Genomic DNA, 8907 nt, shown 5'->3' with positions numbered 1-8907 from the left:
GTGTCATCAATTCAAGGGATATTTAAAATTAGTCACTGTACAAGAAAACTTGAAACCCTTGAAGCCTTACAATTTATATATAAAAAAAATTTGATAAAAGTTTTCCCTAATTCAACAATTCTGAAAAATGTACTACTACCAATAAGTAAGAAATTTTCCCAAATGATCAACAATAAAAAACAATTTTTGAACAACCATGGTAAAGGTCAGACTGGATTCTTTCTATTATTTCTATAGAAAATGATATAATAATCATAATGTGAAGAGGTACTCAAAGAGTATGAAGTAAAAAAATGTAGAAAAGCAAGTATTACAGAAGAGTCAAGCAGTAACTAATAAAAAATGTTATTTAATTTAAAGAAGTGTTGCATTTATAAGTATCAGAATTCTTCAGTTGTTGTGATGTATTTTCTCATTTCATGTAAGTATTTACTTTTGCATCCAATTTTCTACACTTTTCCTTAAAGAAGGACTCCAAATTGTAAGCTTCGGGCCCTACCCTTTGGTTTCCATGTTTGATCTGAAAGATGCTGTGAGATGAATATACTTCTATCCTTTTTCTCCAGACGAGGCATGGGCTTTGCATTTGCTGATGGGGCCATGGGCTGTTTGCATCTCCTGGGATCCTTTGGGTCAAGTGAGCTGGCAGAATACCTCCAACAGTGTCATTAGCAGCCTCAGGTGAGAGCTTTTACCTCAATAAATAATGCTGTGAAATATAACCCAACATCTTGTGTTAGAATATTTCTTTCTTTGCTGTCTGACTAGGAGTTAGGAAGTGCATATTTGCAACATTGAGAAATGGTGTTCCAAATTTCATGAATCTGGGTGATCTCTGAAAACAGTTTTGTTGAAAGGTTTGTGGTCCTTGGAGGCAAAGGTTGTTCATTAGTAGTGCAAGTGAGTGACAGGAAGTCTGAGAAATAAGGAGAGAGGTCTCCCGCATTAAGTGGGCACTGGACACCATGGAGAAGAGATACCGCCTTCTGCTCACAGGCTGCATGGTCCCTAGAATTAGCTCTTCCAGAGTTGGCAAGACTGCTTGGGAAGGTGGTTTCTAACAGTCATAAAAAATCCTTAATATTTACTGAGACCCCACATGTGTGAAATTGCACCAGTATTGGAGGAGATCATTAAGAGGATGTGACCAGCAGTTGACCCACAAGTCGGACCCAGGCAATATGAAGACTCCTTACACCCTCCCCTTGTCCTTGGAATGTCCATTTCGCCCACTGTTCCTGCCCTAGGAGCCGCTTCAAGGATGCAACCCTGAGAGGATGTATTATTGACACCATCTGGAATGAATATGTGACTGAACCCTGTTAGGGCTGCTATCTAGGTCCAGCAGGTGTAGAGATCTACTCATCTTGCAGCCGCCCAAGACAGCAAGCCTGGTATGTAAGTTCCTTTGCTTATTACAACTGCCACCTACCAATCTGGAGTGGTCTGCCACTTTCTTTGGTCTCTCCTTGCTCTCTCTGTACCGGGGCCATTTTGAACTGCCCCAGGGGAACTTCTGAGGTTGCCAACCAACAGCCTAGTGCTGGGAATATATGGATACCTAGATGCTGGTCTGTCTCCCTAAGTAGTTAAACAACTAACTGGGAAGATACGAGATATATTGTACATAAGGATACACTTTTAAGTTTAACCTTATGAAATTGCCTTTTTATTATAAGTCAGTAATTAATGGTTATTTCATATGATTAAATACCAGTAGCTTCATACGGTTCAAGATAAATAGCTTATGGAAGTATTGTTCTCCTTTTGGGCCAGTTCTTCATAATGCAGGACCAAATGTTCAATTTGGTGTGTGTAGTATCTCGTGCCTGGGTCATACATGCCAGTGGCATCACCCAGTCATTTCGTGCAAATTCCTCTACACATTTCCAAATGCAGAGGGCGGAGTTGGGGGATGGTGGTGGGATGCCAGACCTCATTTAAAAATCCTTGAAATTGTTACAGAAATCAATTCAGGCTTGGTTGACAGAAAAATATCCTCTGTGGACTTGGAACTTGAGCTAGAAACTGAAAGAGAGGGTGGACTTAATTACGGAGAGGGGATCTGAGAGCTCATCCTTCTCTCTATACTTACAAAAATGAACAGGCAGGAACGGAATTGCTGGGTCCAGGAAAGGAATAAAATAAGAGAATTGGTCCAATTTTGGTGAAGGGGATCAGGGATAGGAAGGGGAGGGTGGGCTCTGAGGTTTAAAAAAAAAAAAAAGTAGATTAAAGGTCAGCCTTGAGTGAGATTGGATACTATTGTGAAGTTGATGGGCATTCCTGGAAAACTCCAGGAGGAGTGTTTCAGGAAAGCCCCACAGGGCCCTTGCTCTCCTCATCCTACACCCCTCCTCGAATCCACAGGCTAACGATTGGAAATCTACACGTGGAGTGCCTGGGTTGGCCATTGTGTGTCAAGGGGCACAGCAATTCAGGGCGCCTCTGCAGTTCTCCAAAGAGGTGGAAGATCAGCCTTACCCTGACTTAGAAAAATAGCTCTACCATTACTGAGAAAGAATAATTCACATGTGAACACACTGTGTTTGTGTTTTCTTGTAATGCTTATGTGTTTGTGTGTGTGTTAAAAATCTTACATTCAAAGATTCGGCCTATCAAAATCAGGAAACATGAAAGAATTAGTTCAGATGTATTATGGGTGCTGTCTGGTCTATAGGACCCCATTTTATATAGATCAAAGCACCCAGCTACTAGGTGTGAACACTTCACACAGGATTGTTACCCGTGTGTTTATATGGCTGCTTCTCAGGAATGTGGGTAAGAAGCTCATGATATAACCAGAATGAAAATGCTCCACCACTGTAATATTCTGTATCTCTGAAGAGACAATGGATCTGAATAAAAATGCCTACACAATGATATTAATATTAAAATTAAACAATACTACAGGTGGTGATAAAATAGAAAGCAGCTTAAGAGGGAGAGAAATGAATAGATGTTTGCTTTTTACAAGAGGGTGGGTTTGTAAATGCCCTGAAATCTAGTTTTATTTAGGGATTATTCACCTGTCTCATCATCTTCTTCTCAAGGTCTTTAAATAACAGGATGTACTTTAATAAAAAATTCCAAATTCTTCAAACCTTCACTAGCAGTCAGCAAAGCACACACGTAATCTGTACTACACAATTTAGCCCCTAACTACGTTTACCTTGCTTTGTTTCCCACGGTTTTACGCGTCAGCCTCATGTGCTCAAAATAGATCTTAAGCCCCTTGAAGGCAAGAACCCGGCTTTAAACTGCGTCCAGCACACGCCACGTACTTACGAAGCAAAGGCTGATTTATGGAAAATCAAGCAAGGATCTTAAATCTCAAACCGCAGCTCCGCCCTGGAGACGCTTTCCGCAGCGGAACGGGGCCGCCCGCCGCGGGCACTGTCTCGCTCCCCGCACCCCTTGGCCGCCCTTCCTCGCTGCCGTTCCCCACTGCGGCCAGCAGGAGGCGCCACGGACTCGGGTTAAGCATTCTCCCCCTTCCTACCCCACTTCCCCCAGCACGTGACGTGGGAAGCTGCCTCCGCCGGAGACTTAGCATTAGGAGTGAGGGGGTGAAGGGGTCTGGGGGTGGGGTGGGAGATGTGGAGAAAGAGAACACGCGCGCACACACACCCTGGGAGCAGGAACATCTTTCCTAGCTTCGCGGGTTTCTCCTCCCACCAGAGCAGTGTGTGAGAGGTAGGGGTGTGTGTGTGTGTGGGGCACGTTTTTGAGTGTGAGACCCAAATCCAGACCAGGCAGCCTGTGATCTCCCGCCCTGCCCCCGTACCCGGTGATTAATCCCCCGGTTTCTTACTTTCCCCTCCTCCTCCTCCTCTTCCTCTCCCGCCGCGGCGCGGTTGACTTGCCCCCGCCCGCTTCCCCTCCCCCGGCTCCCATCATCACCAGCTGGAATCTGGGCGCCTGCCTCTCCACCCCCCACCTTTTTGGAGAAAGGCAGGTCCCCCACCCCCTTTGAAAAACCACTTCCTTCGGCTTCTTCACCTCTAGGAAATCTCGGGGCTTTGCTCTATCGAAAGTGCTCGGCTGGGTGATTTTTGAGCACCACCCTCCAGAAGTGCTGGCGTCCGGATGCATTTTCCTTTGCTTTGCAAAGAAGAGTCGTGAACTTCAAAACCCTCCGAGACGGATTATTAATCCTGCTTTGCAGGAAAGGAAAACCCTCCATCCTCGGCCACCGGGCACCCCTCTCCGGAGACCCTGCTATCGCCCAGGCGCTCCGAGCCGGTACGTAAATATTCGCCTTGGAGTCTCTTGTCTCAGTTTTGGGGGGGGGGGGAATGGGGGTGTCAGGAAGATAAAGGGTCGAAGCAGTGGAGCCGTTAACCAACCTGGCATTAAGTAAAGCTCTTAAAGCCTGCAGAGCCCGGCACTTGCTCATTTGGACGTGGCTTTTTAAAAAAGGTTTTTCAGGGTGAAGGGATAGGGCACTCTCTGGTCTTTTTTGGGGGGGGTTAGTCCCCTTACCGAGCAGAGAGGCTGGGCATCGGTGCCCCGGGCCGGAGCCACGCGCCGCGACCATCCGTCCAATCGACACGTTTCAGGTGAAGCCCCGTGAGCTGCACAGCAGCGCGGCGGCGGCGGCGTGAGTGTGCGCGGGGGTGAGTGTGAGTGCGCGCGTGTCAGTGTGCCCCTTCCAGGGAATGCCCAGTGTGCATTCGGTGCACAATCAGAACCCATTCAGCGCGAGCCCGGGGTGGGAGGAGGCGCTGCTGTTGGAGACGATGGGGAGAGCGAGACAGACATGTCAGCAGCACTGCAGATGGGGCTGGGGGCCGCACTTGCTGGCGAGTTAAGTCGGGGTTGTGTTTCTGCGTGTGTGTGAGTGTGTGTTGCTACGTGGAGCCGCTTCTCCCTCCCTTCCTCCCTGCTTCCCACTTCCCTCCTTCGCTCCCTTCCTCCCTCCCTCCCTTCCTCCCTCCCTCCCTCTCTCCCTCCCTCCCTTTCTCCTCCTCCATTCAGGTTGGCTTTCCCACCTCGCATCCATGCCTGTCCCAGGAATGGTATAGCCAGACCTTTTCTGAATTATTTATAGACCGGTGCCAGCTGTTTGCAATTCCTCTCGTGTGCACTCTGTGGGAAATGCAGGGTTTCCTCCCCCTTTTCCTTAAAACGAATTGATCTCTTTTTCGGAATGCATTTTTCTCACCCTCTGGGGGACACTCGAATCAAACCTTGACCGCCTCTTTTTCCCCCTTAGGAAGGGGACGCTTTGGGAATGACCATGCTCCACGGAGGGACAGAGCCGGCCCCCAGCTTCTCTACACAGAGCCTCCTCCACTAAAGCTCCAAAAATCAAAAACCGTAATTGCCAGAAGAATCATTAAAAAAAAAAAAAAAGTCCAGCCACTAACCTCACATGCAAACGGAATAATCACTCTGGATTCTGCATTGTGAGCTGCTCTCCATACCCTGAATTACCTTTGAAGTCCATCTTTTTTTTTTTTTTTCCGTTGAATTTGCATCTCTTCAAGACACAAGATTAAAACAAAATTCACGCTAAATTGGATTTTAAATGATCTTCCTTTTATTTATCGTCTGTCTTTCTTATGTGGATATGCAAGCGAGAAGACACGACTGGATATTCCCAACATGCTCACTCCCTTAATCTGTCCGTCTAGAGGTTTGGCTTCTACAAACCAAGGTAGGGCAAATTCTATTTCATTTTCTTCTCACCTGGGGCAGGGATTCCGTGTTTATCTCTCTTCAAGTCCCTCATGTGGATTTTTTGCGGGGAAGAAAAGGTAACAAGATATTCAAATAATGCTGTTTGGGGAAAAAGGCTTGTTACAAAGGGGGAAATCTCCCATGTTATTTCTTTTCCTTCCTCATCTAACAGGTTTTGGGTTTTTTGGAGGCAGTGGGGGTGGATGTATGTAGGGACAGATGTTGGATGGCATAAGGGTTGGGAGACCTGTGTGATTTTCGAGTTAAATAGCCATTTATTCACCCCAAGCTAAAGCTCTGATTTTTTTTTATGGGAATCGAGAAAGCTTTTTCTTTTTCTCAGGCTGGTTTTTCCCCTTTGCCACTTCCATGTCTCTTTAGCTCCTGTCTCTACCTTCCTAGGTATCCTTCTCATGCCTTTTAAAAAACGAAATAATGAATGAGATTACTGTGGCTATTGCCCCGAAGTCCACTTGCTGTCTAAATGCTGACCCTGGGCCCAGAGATCCCGGGAGGCCTACTGCAGAGGGACAGGTCTAGGTGGGGAATCAGGCTGGCCTCAGAACACCTGGAATTGGAGGATGCTGCAGGTTAAGAGGACTTAAATCTTAAGCTTGGAAAGAAGGAATTCTGTCAGTATTCTGCTTTTTAATTTGTATTTTTTTGTGTGCTATTGTATTTGAGCTATAAATTTCTCCTTCTGTCTGCACATCTATTTATACCCACACATCCTCCGAGCAAACTGTTACTTCCACACTCTTGCAAAATGGCTATCTTGCAGAGTTCTAAAATGCTGTGTGTGTGGCAGGGGTGCAGAATTCGACACGTGAGTCTTTGTGTTAAACAAAGAGATGTGCCGTTTGCATGTGTTAGCCTTGGACCCTCCAAAGAGAATTAATACTTACATTTTTCTCCCTCTCAGCAAATTCTACAGCATGTGCAATGTGGCTAGGTGGTATATTCATGCACTTGAAAAGAGAAATAGCAGGAGAAATGGAAAAGACTTAGCTAATGGCTCTTCAGCTAGTCGCTCATGCAATCCAAGACAACTCCTAGGAAATCAGATCGCCCACGGGCTGCAGGGCCAAGGTGGTAAGCTGGTTACTCCTCACCTTGGTCCACTGACCATATATCCCCAAACTCCGAAGGCACCCAAGGGCAGGAATCAGGTTGAGATCAAGATCTTCAAAATAACGTAGCAGAATCACTAGCACCAATAATCTTCCTGAAAGTATTCTCCCCCTAAATCTTTTTTCAGTATTTTTGATAATACTTTGAAACAATCCAAAATACTAAAGGGATATTGGGGAAGACATTGAAGGTCCTTGTCACTCAACATCCTGGTAGAAGAGAGTTCTTCATTGTCCAGAAAGGATGGATAGAATCCAATTCACTACTCCCCTCCCCCAGGTTTCATTCTCTTGAGCGTTTCTTGCTTCAGCACTCATCTGTAACCATGGTGTCATCAGAGTGGCGGGTTGGGATCCCACTTTGAGCCGTGCTCGCCATGTCTACAAACAGCTGAGGTGACCCAGTGTGTGCTCACCTGAGACACCTGAGCTCCTTCCCCATCTGCTTCTACACCTTCAAGTGGGAGGAGGAACTCTGAATTTTACTTAAAAATAGAACAGAGGTGTGGGTGAAAAAAGCAGCTCTGTGTGCCATGATTGCATAGGTAGGATGAGCAAGGTGAGGTGCGTCTCCAAGGGCATCGCCCTGTTTGCATTCCTGGGGCCACGACAGTGCTCTACACCGGTCATCATGTTGATTGGTGGCGAGGTTGCCAGGAGGCCTTTCGACAGAGTCTCAGCCCCGTTTGCCTTGAATGCTAATGGGGTGAAGCCAGGTTCCAGGCCATTGTTAGCTGGCTCTAAGACTGGGCAAAGGACAAGACATTGGAAGGGGAGGAAGAGGACTAGGCGGTGGTAAAGCCACAAAGAGGAAAGGATGGACTCCATCCAGAAAGTGCTTGTTGGGATCCAAGGAGGAATCGCCACAGGTGGTCCGTGTCTTTCCACATCCAGAGCCGTTTTGGAGACCTTGGGAGGAGGCGGCTGGCCCCTGTCCTTGGGAGTGGACGCCACGCGGCTGTGACTCAGTGGTGCTCTGGGCAGCCTCAGGGCCACTGTTCTCTCCCCTTTTTTCCCCTCACAGCATACAGGGCTGACCGGGTTCTATTTTGTCTTCTCCCCTCCTGCCACCCCCCTGATGGTGTGGGCTTCACATGGCAGAGAAATGTGGCTGCTGGTGGGAGGAAGAGCACATTTAATTTCAATCGAGGTGCCTCCATGATGTGCAATTAAGAAAAAAAAAAATTAGTAGGAAATAAAGACTTCCCAGGAAAGCACGGTTGAAGATGTTAGGTTGGAGATTTCAAGAGAAGCTGAACAACATGGTGTCTTCTGTGCCTGTGTTTCAGGTGTAGCGAAGCATGATGGATCTGTGAACACAGGATGATATGGCAGCTTAGAGACAGATGCTGAAAGTAAGGAGAGGAGCAGGGTGTGCCCTGGGGTGTCTAGTGCCTTCTCTCCATTGGTTCCATCCCTGGGAAGCCTGTCTATCTGAAGAGCCTTGTTTTGCCACTGTAAATGTATCATATATCGGGAGGTAGATAGAGGTAAAGAGAGTAAGTAAGAAGGCGAAATGACAGAAGAGGAGGAGGAAGAGAAAAAATTCCTCTAGTCACTACTTTGCACACCCAGTGCCTTTCTTTTAGGCTGAGCTGGAAGAGAGACTTCCTCTGGTGAAGGGATGAACAGCAGGTACCTTGATTTTGTGTTCCTGCTTCACTTCCAGAAAGATGGCTTCAGAACCTTGACGGTCTCCCTTGACTTTCGCGTCCACACATGCAGCCTTGTGTGGGGAGGGGCAGCGGGTACCTGGGAGGGGGACACGTGCACTAAAATTGGTTGGTGGGATGAATGGAGAAACAGGACTGAGCTGATGCAGCCCTTGGCCACATCATCACCTTGTAAAACCTTCTCCCGTTACCTCCACGAATATGAGGAATCCAGGATGCAGGGCTCTTTTTTTTTTTTTTCCTTTTTTCCTATTTTCTTGTTCAAGAATATGAAAATGGAGGCGACACAGCCACTAGTACTGACAGGCTAAAGGAGAAATTTAGTTAATATTTATAGACTATGAACTAGAGAAGGAGGCGGGGGAAAGGACAGGTTATGTGTGAAGAAACCAGAGCAAAAAAAGCAGCCTGTAGGAGCC

The 8907-nt window shown here is 46.9% G+C and overlaps 1 protein-coding gene and 1 long non-coding RNA gene across 2 annotated transcripts in view; both read left to right on the top strand.

Annotated features, from left to right (window-relative positions):
* Window positions 1-573: 573 nt before the first annotated feature.
* Window positions 574-5373, top strand: LOC132372421 (uncharacterized). The gene is made up of 4 exons (XR_009505186.1): window positions 574-681; window positions 1248-1394; window positions 4009-4245; window positions 5219-5373. It is a non-coding gene; the product is annotated as an uncharacterized LOC132372421 (long non-coding RNA).
* Window positions 5374-5505: 132 nt separating this feature from the next.
* The window catches only part of GRIN2B (glutamate ionotropic receptor NMDA type subunit 2B), a 412485-nt gene continuing 409083 nt past the window's right edge, over window positions 5506-8907 (top strand). The window contains exon 1 of the mRNA XM_059934495.1: window positions 5506-5662. The gene's annotated coding sequence lies outside the window, so the exon portion shown is untranslated. The remainder of the gene's footprint in view (window positions 5663-8907) is intronic.

Source organism: Balaenoptera ricei, chromosome 10 (assembly GCF_028023285.1).
Source record: "Balaenoptera ricei isolate mBalRic1 chromosome 10, mBalRic1.hap2, whole genome shotgun sequence".
Taxonomy (NCBI): domain Eukaryota; kingdom Metazoa; phylum Chordata; class Mammalia; order Artiodactyla; family Balaenopteridae; genus Balaenoptera; species Balaenoptera ricei.
The sequence above is the reverse complement of the archived record's forward strand: the minus strand, read 5'-3'. Positions and strand labels throughout refer to the sequence as shown.